Here is a 14,747-nt window from a genome sequence, read left to right on the forward strand (position 1 = left end):
CCCGGAGGGCCCGGCCGCGGCGGGGGGCGGGACGGCCGCGCTCGGCCCGCGCCCGCTGCCCCGCGGCCGCCGGTAACGGTCCCGGGAGCCGCCGCCTCCGGCGCGCCCGCAGCATCCCCGGCCGGAGGAACGGCGAGGCGGGGGCTGGCGGAGCAGCCGCGGCACGGACGGGCCGGGCGGGGGCTGCTCCGTGGCCCGCACGGAGCGCGGTCGGTGCCGTGGGAAGCAGCGGCGGGCGGGGGGAGCCGCCTGTCGCTGTCCCCTCGCGGGCGGGCGGGCGGCTTCGCGCCGCGTCGGGAGAATGACAGCACAAATTGCGATGGAAAGATCTGGACCTCGACACGCAGGGAACGTGGAACGACTGTTAGAGACCAGGCTGTAAAGCGCCTGGGACTGTATTAACAATGGAAAAGTGTCTCAGAGAGTGACAATTGGAAACACAAACTTCTGGCCCAGCAATTCAAAGAGCGCAGTCGGAAAACTGCTGCTGAAAGAAACCACATGTTTAAAGGGACTTTTGTCTAACATTTCCAGAAAGATTTACATCTCTGGCAGAACAAAGAGACAGGATAAATTCTGCATCAGAGGGAGGTACTTGCCCTCCAATAACTTGCCCCTAACCTTAGGGGTAATGTGCGTATCCCCCTAGGGACACTACAAGTATGTAAACAAGGAAATACAAATACATAAGCCCACTGGGGAGGAGTGAATGAAAACAAACACAACATGATGCCTCACAGCTGTTTTGCTGCAAAAATATTAACTACATTGGGATGTGAACCAAAGGTCTGCCAGGGATAGCTGTGGGGAATTCTGACTTCATGTACTTTGTGACCGTGTGCTTCAGGGACTGCTGAGGGCAGACTCAGGTTCCTCACTTGGGAATCATGGATGTGATTTATAGCTGTTCGGTTCATCATTTGCCTCAAGTGTTCGTTTAAGTGCTTTGTTGTGTAGAGCTGCTTTTCTCAGCTGAAACCTCAAGGCTTTCTGAGACACCTCAAGAAATGAGGGTCTGATTCTGACAGGAGCTGGAAGAGGATGTCAGCACAGCTCCCTCATAGTCCTTCAGAGCTGCCAGCCTGAAACATTTCAGCAATATTGGACCACTACATAATTTTAAGTGTTCCTCCCATGCTTTGTGGGATACGGCTAAGAAATAAAACAGGGCAAATGAGCAAGGTTTCCACATGGACAAAAGCAGTGGGTTTCTTATTCTGATCTGAAGAAATAGTTATGGTGACTGCTGTGTTCATTTTATTGGTTTCTTTCCATTACTCTTAACTCCTGGCAGCAGCTTAGAGAATCCCTCCCTGTCCTGGATGGTTTCTTCTGTCAAACATTTGGAGGCAGTTGTTCCGTTCACCCTTTCATCATCACTTAGCTCATTTAATCTTTCCTCATAAGTCCGTCCCTCCCATTACTTAACTGTGGTGCTGCTTTTCCCCGAACTCCCTCTCAGTTGCTCGTTTATTTTACAGTGACATGGTGGCCAGTAATCCTGCCATTGTTAATGTTTCCTGTTGTGGACTTTCGGGTTATTTTTGTTCAGAGTTACTGCAGTACTTGGAGGACTGAGCTAAGCTTCCCCTGTGAAGAATAATTGCAGGCAAGGTCACTGATACTGCAAGTAGAAAACATGGTCCATGGATAAATATAGCTGCTGAGTTTGGGGCTGGAGGCTTAGTGCAGTTCTGGTGGAAGAAGGCCCAAAAATACATGTTTGGTAGTAAACACACAACTGGGGCTCCAAATACCTTTGCTCTAGTGGAAAAATTCTGCTGCCTGCACAAAAGTGTAATTTATTTGCGAATTCCTGCATTATTTTAAGACCATCTAGGCCGGTGAAATCTGAAGTAACTTTGGAGCATTTCTTTTACTAAAATGATAAGCAACTAACTGAATTCAACCATCTGTATGACTGCAAGTTTTTGACATGCTTTGATTTCACTGTTGCCTTTTTTTCATTGACTCCAGAGGAATGTGGGGCGGACCACATAAGAAATGTCATTACTCCAAACTTAGTACATTTGCCTTTTGCTGTCAATTGGCTTATTCTGTCATTCATAACTTACAGATTCTCAAAGTGTCATTGCTGCTACTGAGTGCTACCTTGCAGTACTTACACTGTGACAGGGGCAGGGTTTGATTTGCACCTGAGTTAAAACTATCACAGACCAGCCTCCAAATTCGGTTAACACAGGGACAGATCGCACTGCCAGTGCTTACATTGCAGTTATCCTCTGTTCATGGAGCCATGGGCTGATTCTTACGTCTGATCCAGGTTCAAGATGCCTGAAGTCCTTTCTCAGCACCAACTGCCAGGATCTTCACCAACAGCCCCCATCTTCTACTGATTCCTGCTCAGAGTTCTGTTTTGTTTTGTTTTTTTCCCTCTCCAATCCCTTAATGATTTGAGGATGCACCCTGAAAAAACACAAAGACATCCCCATTCACTGAAGTCTGGGGTCCCAAGAGCCACACTGAAGCTGGGTCTGAGGGGATAGTGCTGCACAGAGCTTGACAAGACCATTTACCCTCAGCTTCAGGAGAGAGCAGGGTGAGAAAACTGGGGTTTGAGTGCCCCAGCTCTGTCTGTACTTGGAAGCACACCCACAATGAAAATGCTTTTCATCAGTCATCTCTCCAACAACTGTTGAAAACAGCATAATCTGCTAACACAGAAAAGCTAAATTGCTTTCAGACGGAACACTGAAAAAGCGCTTCTGTGATTTGAGTCAGCTCAAATCCAAAACGCATTATTTGACAGCTCTAGTTCTTCTTAGCTGCTTGAAGTTTCTGTCAGAATTCATCTCTTCCCTAGTTTGTTTTTCTCTAGTTTTACATTTTAATCCTTCTCCCCCCAAATTCACGTTTTTGAAATACGATTTTTAAGTGCGCCAGATGTTTAAATAATAACAGTGCACTGGGAATACAGACTTCTAAAATAAATTGCATGGATGCTATGGGCTGAGTCTGGGAAGTTGAAGCAAAGCTTCAGAGCAGGATGAAGAATACGGCCGTTTCTTAAGCTCACAGCATTTTCTAAGTACTACAACTTGCTTTAATCAGAAGGAAAACAAAACACTGAAAGGATTTTAATCTCATGAGCTCTTTTGTTGTTCCTAAGTAAAGAAGAGCCGCATTAATCACTGGTATGATTACAGTGAAAGCAGTGCAATTACCTCAGGGAAGAATTTGGCCCAAGTAGATGTCTCTAGAGAAGCTAACTGACAGCTGTCCCCACATATTGTTGAGAAAATACAGAGCCAAAGACACACCAAAAGAAACAGAACTAGCTCCCATTTTTCTGACCTTTGGCTGAACTGGAGCTCCTGGATGTGAAGGCTGCTTTACCCCTGTAACACTTCTGATCATCATTAAGTTTTCTTCAGTGACCTGTCTGAAAACATCTTCCTAACTGAGGAGCTAGGCAGCTGTGCCTGGTCTGGCTCTTGCAGCTACTGAGCAGTGCACTTCACGGGATACAGCATCTTACCTAAATTTAGGCGTGATGCAACGAGTGGCAGTAGCTCACATGAGGCAGGAGGGATGAAGCCCAGCAGCTCGAGCTCAGAGCAAGCACTTTATAATTATTAACTGCTACTTTCAAAATAACAGAGGCGTTTATTACTACCAATGCTCATTTATGGGTGTGATTGAATAAACAAGCTGTAGCAAGAACAGACACTTCTGGTGGCAGATATTAGGACAAGAAGCAAGCAGCAGGCTTTCTCTGCTCATGTGGCAGCTGAGGTTGCCCCAGTGCTGCCTCCCAGCCTTCCCCCTCTGATGTTCTCCACTGAAATGCTGTAGCTGGATTAGACATACATACAGATTTTCTTCTGCATGGGAGCCATTTCTTCCCCTCATTCAAGCACTCACAGAGAGATGGATTAATTCAAGTGTTTGGTTTTCTCAGCAGCTTTCTGTCTCTCACCAACTTAGTCTGCTCATAACCAAAGTCATGCACAGAATCCCTACATTAGGACAAAAAAGCTCTACTTTTAGGGGAGTGTCTACTTGCCAGAGCAGTGACCTCTCCTGACCAGTATCCTGGCTCTGTGCTGTACTGGACAGAGTCACTGGTTACATGAGCTGCTCCTCTGGCTGACATCCTGCAAAGAGATAACAGGCTGTAGGTGGTGGTCCAACTTGCATCATGCTTTGGGCTTGGGTGTTTTGAAGAGGATTCAAGTCTTTCACTGGCATTAAACCAGCTTAGAATGTCTGTACCTAGTTACCCACCTCCAAAATTCCACCATGGAATTACCCACCCTTTTGTCCACTGTCTTTAAACAGTTAATTGTAGATCTTTTACCGGTAGCAAACCTGTGTCAATAAATCATATTCTAAAAAGCATAAACAGCACATTCTTAATGAAAATATCTTTTACACATCTAAACGATAAAGTAAATGTTTGAGAAAGAAGTCTCTAAATTTTTTTCATGGTATTTTAAAACAGTAATCTCAAAATAAACAAGAAGAAATGTTTGTTAATCATCTGGAACTTTTAATTTCCTATTTTGCATGGGAACCTGAGTAATCAGACATATGGTATGCTTGTTAGCTGGGAAAGGGTCAGGATTAGACTAGATTCTCAAAGTTAGAAAGCACTAAAATACAGCAGCAGTCTTGGCTGCCTAAACTTAAACAATGTTTTGTGTTAATTGCTGGAACAGAACAACACCAAAAAAACACCACACATCTAAATGATTCCCTGAAATTCCTCTTGATAAGCAGGAGAGGAAGTCTCAGAGGACTGGGAATGACCTAGTCCATAACTTACCTGCACAGGGGGTTATCTGATACAGACATATCTGATAAGGAACAAAATGTGTTGGTGGCTTCTGCATAAGCTCAGTAGCTTTAAGAGTTGTGAGATTCCTTAGACAGTAGAGGCTGTCAGATCAAACTAATAGTATTTTTGGATTTATTGTGCTAAGCATCACTGAGCCAGTCAGCAGTGAAAGCATGTCCTGGTGTGTTCCTGCTGGGTGTGAAAGCGCGGGCCATGGCCCACGCTGCAGCTGTCGGGGCAGGTACAATGGAATGAACAGCACACCAGTCTCGTTTTGGACTGGTATTCTCTCAATCAGGAGGGCGATCGATGGCAGCTCCCAGCATTTCCTGCGTCATGAGACAAGGCCCACGCAGAGGATGAATGGTGTACGTGTTTTGCTGTTTATCCATGACACAGATCCAGGCCAACTCCGCTTCCGCCAGCAGAAGTCAGCGTGGATCCTGGACTGTGCTTCCTGCATATTCGTCAGCCACTTAACATGGAATGCATCTGACCCCACTGCAATTATGTCTGCTATGTTCAGACTTGCCTCCATTTCAGTGCCCACAGGTAAAAGGGGTTTTTCCTGCTGTTATTTTTCAGTCATGTATTTGCTCCTCGCAGTTCACTAGGAATCAGTTTGAATCCAACGACTGGAAAAACATCCCACCAAAAAAACTTTTGGGATAGTTTACAACTTCAACTCTGGCTACTTCCCTCTGCTTCAGTGGGGGAACAGCCAAAAAGTCCAGTGTTTGGGAGGACTGTTTGGAATAAGCTTTTGTGATGAGGGGGCATAAATAATAGCAATCTGTGGCCTGCGCTAATTGTCAGTGCAATCTCATGCCTATTCAGGCCTCATACACATAGCATGCACCTGATATTTTCATTTTTACTCTCACCTTTCCTTAGTTGTCAGTGGTTTGGTCTCCCCTGGGACTACACCAAATTCAGCCAAATCAGTGACTTCACATTTAAAAGTCTATTATTATTTCTAGAAGTGCTTTTGTATCCTCCATGTTCTGCCTGTGAGCCATTCACACAGGTAAAATACAATAGTCTGAGGGCTCCAGTCTTCCCTTATCACAGCTGGAGGTGTTTCTGGCGGATGTGATTTGCAGACTTGTCCAAGCAGTCCAGGCTGCATTGCCAAAACTTTCTATCAGTATGAACAACTATCACACTATTCAGAATTAAAGCTGCACGTATTCCCACATACATACATAAAGCAAGCGCTCATGCAGCTGAGATATGAGATTGGGTTGTTTACTATAGCACAAATATAAGGGGATGAAACATCCATGCAAGCTGTTTTGGTCTAGCTGTTGGTTGAAATGGATGTGCTACGTTGACTCTTTGTTCAGCAAGAGGCTGATTATATACTTACACTTGAGACACTTAAGACTCGATGCTTTAAACAACTTCCCCTATAGACTGGTTAGTAATAATTTAAAAGACAGAACTGTGCATTTTTCTTTGCCTTCCTCTGCTGTGTTGTGGTTTTAGAGCACTGTATATGACAAACCTTCCAGGAATCCCAAACACAAATTGAAGTTCCACTGAATCACATAAAGCAGCTGAAAAACACCATCAGAGAGGCCACACAACTGCATGGAATGTGATGAATTTCCAGGAATAGGATTGTTTCCTGGAGATTACTGTGTAAAATACAAGTATAAAGAAGGAACAAAGGTAATGCTGACAGTGTCTATACACCACTAGGCTATTTTAGTTTGTGAAAAGAAGAATAGAGAAAATAGACATGCTGTAAGACTTCTGCTAGGCTAACAGGAAGCCTAGATGTCAAGAGCAGACTCTGAAACAAAGCAGTGCCAAATTATCTCAGCATAAAATATAACTTTTCCGTGATTTTATCTTATAAAACCTCATCCAATTTTAGCTTGAATGGATTCTTAATAGAGAGGTTGAGCTCTATGTCCATGCTTCCATCCAGCAATAATAAAAGAATGACTAGGTAAAAGGCAATAATTATATAGAAAGAGGTGAAGTCTGCAGTTCTGAGGAGAAAGGAGAGCAGTGTATTTGAGGCACACAAGCAACAGGAAATCTGATCATTCACTTTCATTAAGAAATCAGTTCTGCTAACCAGGATCTACTCTGAAGCAGAGGTTATGCAGAGAACTTTCAGAAGGAAGCACCACCTAGCATGTGCAAAAAATTTGGCCTCTGTATATAACAAAAGCAATCTTTCCAGGAGAGCTTTTTGCTCTTTTCCTTCAGAGAGACCCTGCTCTAACATGCGGGAGGAAGCCTTATTTAAAAATAAGTGGACCCTTACAAGTACAAAATCTGGTATGGTTTCAACCCTGGAAGTGTTTGCTTCTTAGTTTTATCAAGCAGATCTCAGGTCCTGACACTGGTTATAAGTGAGTAAAGTCTGCAGCTTCTACTTAGACATCAGGTGTCAAACTCCCATGACATTGAGGTTACTGTTCAGTGTTTGTCTTCTTCCTGTTTCAGGTGGTACTTGAATGTACAAAGATGCTTGGATGGAACACAAAGACAAAGTATAACACTTCATGAAACAGGTTTTCAAATGCTCTCATATTTCTGTTACTTATTTACTTTTTGGTGCAGCAAAGAGAGAGATGCAGGAATAAAAAACAACCCACTCACATGCATCCAAGGATAAGCAACTAGCCACAGGCAGCTTATCAAAATTAAAAGAACAAGCATATGATACTGGAGTTACTTTTCATATTCACATATTGCAAAGAACAGCCTGTATCCATACAGCTAAACTCCCTTATTGCCATCAGCAGAGCTACACCCAAACTGCCAGCAGGACACAGTCACTGGCCTCAGTGACCCAAAGTGGCAGGGAGGGTGCAAACCAGCCAGAGCTGTGCTGTGCATGCACCACAACATGCAGGATGAATGGGGAGCGTGTGACTGCCTGGGCCCCTGCCCAGTGCCGCTTTAGCTCACCCATGCAGACATTTCTGCACAGCTGCAGAAATATCTGCAGGGAGGGAAGGAGGGAGGAGAAGGCAGCAGAGACACCTCCCTCAGCAGAACCATCAGCTTGTGCCAGCTCTTGCTATTCATGGAATTTCAGCTCAGCCCTGACAACAGCACTGTATGCCAGATAGATAGACCTCCTCCAGGCTTACGCTGGGAAAACATGCAGCAGTGCCAGCCTACCAAAAGTGATACACCAGCTTTGAACAGGAAGGGAATGGTTTGCCCTGCACCTGCATTTTGCCATTACCTCCACAGCATCAGTGGTGTGGCCTTTAGTCCATGCATCACAGTACAAATCCCCCACACGAGGCAGCACTGCACAGAGGTACTGAGCTAGTCCTGAGGAGCTGGGGGAGATGCCTGGCACAGCCCACAGGCCTTTGCTTATAGCCCAGAAACAGTCAAGCTGTATTAGCTGAAAAGGAAGACAGCAATGCAGGCAGCCCAGCCAGAATGGAGAGCTGTCTGCATTCCCTCTTCTGGCAAGTTTCTTAACAACAGTTGAGGAGAGAACTCCTACAGGATTTAAAAAAAAAAATGTTGTCAATTACTGTTTAAGTTCATTTTTCTTCCAATCTAACAAATAAAACCATACTAGTGGCTCAAATTCTATGAATTTGACAACAACGTTAAGTCATTATGAAAAAAAACACGACAGGAAATGATGAGCAACTTTCCAGCAGAAGCAACAGCAACAATGAAAACACTGATTGGTTAAAGCCTTGATAATTACACCCAGGATCACCCAGACAATCTTGTTTCGTGCCTTTGGATAGGTCGATCTTCCTTTTCTCTCTCTCATCTTCAGTGTTTATGCTAGATTTTGCCAATAAAGTTAAAAGCTGAAAGGAGATTTGGTAGGTATAGACACATACTTGAAACTCTGATCCATCCTCTCATTTAAAGTACTGCTTTCTTCACCTCTTTCAAAGTTCATTAAATGTGGAACAGATGAATTGACCCAGAGGTTACTGCATTTGTAGTAACAAATACAGTTTCTGCAGAGTTCTTAGGAGGAAGACTATTTACATCATATTCCCAGAGGTAATTAGGTAAAGCATAAACATTAATGATGCAATCTCTGTCATTCCTCCAGTAAATACTGAATCTGCTGGTTGAATTCAAACAAATATACCTAAAGAAATCTCAGATATGCAGGAGTTCCTTCAAGTTCTGTGAAGAGAAATAAGTGGCTACCTAGGGGAAGAAGATAGTATTTCCAAAGTGTTCCAGCCAAGAAAAAGCCTCAAAGGTTAAGTTTAAACACTAGAAATACTGTAAAAGGGAGGTCACTTTTAAATAACTTAAGTATGAGGAAATCTTCAGGGACACTGATCTGTAGACCAGGCTTCATTCCTTCAGCTGTTTATGAAATGATGCAGTATTAGACTTTTTCTCCTGGGTTTAAGTTTTCTCAACTTCCATCCAGTTATGAAATAGTTTGTCAGACTTCAGACTGATTGCATGCATTTCCAAGCTAGAAACAGTAAAAATCATCTTCAGGTAGGAATATAAAGACAATACCTGTGTGTCTTGAAAATCCTAGGGATGCCCAAGAGTCCTGGCCCTCATGAAGTGCATGTTGTACTGACAGGAGCCCCTGGCTATGCTCATTAGCTGGAGGACCTACAACTCTGACACACAGCTATGGCTTCAGACAAGTTCTGTTCTATCCTCTTCGCTTTGCCACTGTTCCCAAGGTACTCACCACAAGCTGCCTCAGGTGCAGAAAGACAAAGGCATTCAGATTTATTGGGTTTTTTTGCTCCTGGTACCTTTAAAAAGCTCACACTGAGAAATTACCAAGTCCTGTCTTTCATCTTCTGTCCTCCTAACCTTGCAGAGGGGCAGGATCAGGAAGATGCCATCATGAACATTCAAAGCATTTTGAAGTTTGTTCTCCTACAAGCAAGCAACAATCCTATAATGATGTGGTAGTTGGTGCTCCAGCTGGAGAAGGTGATGTTGACCTCTAGTGACTAGTCTGGGGACACCTGGTGGCATGATCACAGTGCAACGTTTCTGGGAGCAGCTGGTCAACAATTTCACTGAAGCTTGCACATGAGAACAGTCACCCTCTTCATGGAAATGAGCAGTTACACATCCCTTCCATGGAACAGAAACACCCAGCTGAAACAAAGACCCACAAAAGGCTGCCATAGAGCCTCAAATATGCATGCAGAGAGATTTAACTAGAGGACAACTGCAGAGTGGCTGTAAACTCAAAAGAGAAAATGCACCCAGAGTGAAAGGATTGAACAAAGCAGCCCATGGAGATAGACATGGTATAATCCAGGAGAAAATCAGTGAGGAGACAGTTACGAAAGCACCTTAGCTGGCAGCAAAGCATTAGATAGATTTCTCAAAATATAGAAATGAAGCAAAAAGTGACAATTGGGATTCATTGCAAATAAGCAAAACAGCAGAGGAACACCCCAACTAATCCACTGTCTATTTGTTTGCTGACATAACCCAACAGACACAACCAGATTTGCCAGATTGTAATGAAAAATATTATTAGACACTTAAAAATTCGTCACCAGCAAGCTATGCATTTGATTTTTAAATCTCATTCATTCTACATAATGAAACTGTTAGCGTAGGAAAAACTCATAATCATGGGAGATGATTATGCCGGTGCTTTATTGAGAGCTCTTGGAGCCAGGGGTCTGAGACCCAAATCTTGGCTCTCCGAAACTCAGGACAAGGTTTTATACTTTGTTGTTACATAAGTATTGGACTGATTAGCATCAAAACTGGGCAGCCGCCCTTACAGCAAAAAGTAAACTGAAAATGCACGTTCTGCATTCAAATCCATACATTAAAATAAGGAATTCCTTAGTGTTTTGCTATTTGGGTAGTGCATTTGCTTGGCACACAGTGAGGACAAACTGCCCCCACATAAGCTTTCCATTCCTGGTTTCTAGTGTATTGCTCCATACTGCAGCCACCGGAACTCAAGGGTGTGTTTACAGTCAAACCTCAAGGAGCTTAACTTGTAATTCATATCTAATTCATTTAAATGCTTTTTTCAAACGGTGTTTGCAAAGCAGATGCCGGTACCTGACGCCCTGCCACGGCTGCCAGCCAGTCAGGCAATAGCCCCGTCAGGGGGACACAGGGGGTACAAGTGCCTGAGGCAGTGGAGAGTACGAGAATGCAGTAGAAATGCCTTATGCAAGTTCTTGGAGCATTTCAAAGCTGAAATAAATTGGCATCTCAATAGGACATAAAAAAAAAAAAAAAAACCACAAAAAAACCAAAACCAACCAACCCCAAAACAAAACAAACAAAAATCCCCACCAAAACCACTGCAGAGCTTTACAAATGCTCACTTTAGCTTCCTGGGAAGTGCCTGATCATTTCTGAATGCTTAGGTAGTAGCTTAATTTTTGAATTTTTAATTATCATACACACATACCTTTTGCATTTTTGTAACTTTGTAAATGACTGCAGCCCTTTTGTTAGTGTTCCTCAGCATATATGCTCTCTCTCAACTGGAGATGTCCTCAGGATAGATTATCATTTTGGGAGGGAAAGGCAAAGACATGATTTGACAAATATGTCAGGTTCCCAGTTGCACAGGATGAATTTTTCATGCTTCACCAGCAATCTCATTCAGTATCAGTATATTCAGTTTACACTAAAAAGCTCTCTGATTTTCTAGCAAATTACTTCAGCGGAGAAAAAGTTCAGGGAAATGCTACTCCCTCCCCACTGACCTATGGACTTAAATAACTGCCAAATGAGCCATTGACTTAACTCTATGAAGATGGCAAAAGTACAGGTGTTAGCTAAACAACTGCTAAGGATGTGAGAAGAAAAGCTGTAAAGTGGAGACTCAGACTAACAACCAAAGCTTTCCCTTCCAAATAGTATTTTTCTACCCTTTGCTAGCTCAATTATTTCAACATATAGCAGGTACAGCCTCTAGAATTACTGAGTTTGCCTCCCGATCTGTATGTTCCTTACTCCATGCTTTATAGTTGGATATGGCCACTATGTAGGTCACTGTGTATTTCTATCTACAGATGATCAAAAGTGGCACAGCCACTGAAATAATCAGCCCTGCTGTGCCCTTCCCAGCTCCTTCTCTCATGCCAGCACAAGCCTGAATTCTCTTACATACCACGTTGTAATTTTGTCATCAGCTGGACCCTAAGGGAGAGACAGCAACGACAGTGATTTAGTATCTCCCTGACCTCAATACAGAAGCCAAAGGAATGTTTACCTAGGAGATAATTTTCTGTCATCTAGAAGCTTTAGGGGACTCCTTTGCCCTATGGAATTATTATTATTATTATTATTAAAACTCACTTACAGGTAGGCTGTTAATGAGAAAAGGCAGTTCAAATCAAAGGGCACGCAGTTAAAAACAGAAACTTCTGAAAAATGCAAGAGGGATTTTCAGCTTAATGGAGCTAGCAGACTTCTGCAGCACAGCTTTGTTATTTTCTGTTAAAAACCCCAAACCAACCCAAAACAGAAGAAAACAGCAGATTTTTTTCAGTGGGAAAATAAAAACCCAAACCTCAACTTATACTCTGCTCCACTTCTGATTTGAGTCTGCAGTGTCCTGGAGCAATACTCCAAGGAAGCAAATGACAGATCTGAACTGATTAGGCCTGAGGTCTTAAAAGACAAGTTGTCACGCACTATTTGCTACTTCACTCCCGACTCAAGAACATTCAGCTCATGTGCCTATTCCCCATCTGCTCACTGCTTCAGTTTCTCTCTGACAGTTGTGCATTTCCAGTACAAACATCTTTGATATATTAAGAACTAAGTGCAGGGCAGCGTAAAACATGCACCACTTTTCATCAAGGTATCAGAAGCACTACTCTGTCGACTATTAATCTTTATTTGTGAGCTTAACTTATTAAAAGCCTCCATTTTAACACAATAAATAATGTAACTATGTATGGTAGCTTACTGCAACCTGAACCGTTATGTAGCATTTGTCTCCTCTGCTATGGAATACAAGACTCTCTTTATGTCTTGGTGGATCTGTGTAAATCTATGGCAATGAAAATGAACCTGTCTTTATAAGGTGCTAGCATTATTAAATCCAGAAAAACAGGCAGCTGAAAGCACGACTCAGTAAATTTAAAATGTTGTACCTATGTTTATCAGTTTTCTCTGAAGCAATGCAGGAAAGAATATGTTATCAGTTCAGACTGTTTAGTAGATTCATTTCTCAAGCCAGCAAAACCACACAGACTTGGCATAAAACCAGATTTAAATCAAATAAGATTCATATGTACTTGCCTTTGTTGCTCATTTCTAGCTATTTTTTATACCAGAAAACTTACCTATTTCCTTTTCGTGCATATGTCATAATTTATAAGAACAGAAAGAAAATAAAACTTTGTTTTACAAGATCCTTTTACCAAGACATCTTGAAGAACAAGTTGAATGACTTGAAAGAGTTATTTGGAATGGTATGAATACCCTGAACTTCCACTGGCTTTGCGTGGGAGTCAAGTACACTCACTAAACAGTTACTCAAAAACTCAGCACCTTACAGAATCAAGGCCCTGCACAGCCCTCAAGCTACTTCAGCAGTTTTCTTTAGTGAGACAGACTGCTTTGAAGGAAAAACTAGCAGCCAGATTAAGGAACCGATTCAGCAGTGAAAATTACTTGCTCTACAACAGCTGGACTAGGTCCTGCTCTAGCCTTTCTCCTCTTCAGTTTTCCACCCCCACTGCACTACACTGTTGCTTTGACACAGCCACTTTGTCCACCTCATAAAAAGCAATGCCAACTTTGGGTTGCCTTAGCACACACTGAAATACAATTCAGCAACTGCTGCTGGAGAACCAGAATCATCCCTAAGTAGCAGAAAACTTTCTACGGAGCACAGAAACTGCTAGCACTGCTCCATAACAGAGCACTAATCTAGATAAAACACAAGCAACCAGAGGAAAACAGTGTAAGGGATTAATGAGCCCATATATTCACCAGTAAGCATGGGTTACACATCATGGAAGTGTGATTATTTTCCCTTCTGTTCCTAAATTTTCAGGCAACCATTGCAGCCACAGCAACTGAGCATATCTGTTATCTGATAACAGTTCAAGACACGCTATTTACAGACTCCTGAAGAGTTTTTTTTAATCTATCCTTAAACTTTCCACTTCTTAATATTTTACTTTAGATAAACATATTTAATATATTTGTGTGTCTTAAGCCTGTTTAATACCCAATCGACATTCAATACCTGTATGTGCATATATGTAGCTATATATATGTTGCTATATATATGTTTTATAATCCATGTAAATAAGTCATGCCCATTTAGTTGTAATAATGTACTATGATTAAAAAAACCCAAAACAAAACTAAAGAGGCAGCCAAGGAAAATTATGCTGCAAGCACCCTAAGCAGTTACCATAAGGGGAGGTACTGATCTTTGTCCTGTTCTGCTGGGGTTTGGTACTTGCCAGACTGTACCAGATTAATTCAGCTTGTTAAACCAGCAGAAAACTAGTACACTAAAGTGTTTTGCCAGGCTTTTGCATAGAATCAGCTCAGCATAAGGTCCAGCAAAAGCCAAAACAATGGTTAGACCAGAGGGCCAAAGCACAGAGGCCAGAGGGACCTCCCCAATGATGGTGAACACCTTCAGCTATAATGAACACCTTCACTAAGAAACCCCACTCAACTGTTTCATTACCGTTTTATGCATTTTTGCTGCTGAGCAAGGCGAATTTCAAATGATTGATCAATTCACTATTTACTTGCAGGTTAGCTATGTTTGCAATGAAAAGTAATGAGCTACGTTCCTTTTTCCTCTTGCTATCGATATACTAGAAGCCTGAACCCTGACTTGAGAGATTTTCAGGTTGCATTGCCAGGGCGATTGCACTGACTGGATTTTCTACATACCTCCTGTTACAGTTTTCATCTCTCCACACTTTTCAAATACTTGCTTTTGAAAAAAGTATTCATTCTGCAATAGACAGATATGCAAGTA

Source organism: Chamaea fasciata, unplaced genomic scaffold (genome assembly GCF_029207755.1).
Source record: "Chamaea fasciata isolate MVZ Bird 193981 ecotype frontalis unplaced genomic scaffold, bChaFas1.0.hap1 SCAF_10, whole genome shotgun sequence".
In the NCBI taxonomy this organism is placed as follows: Eukaryota; Metazoa; Chordata; class Aves; order Passeriformes; family Sylviidae; genus Chamaea; species Chamaea fasciata.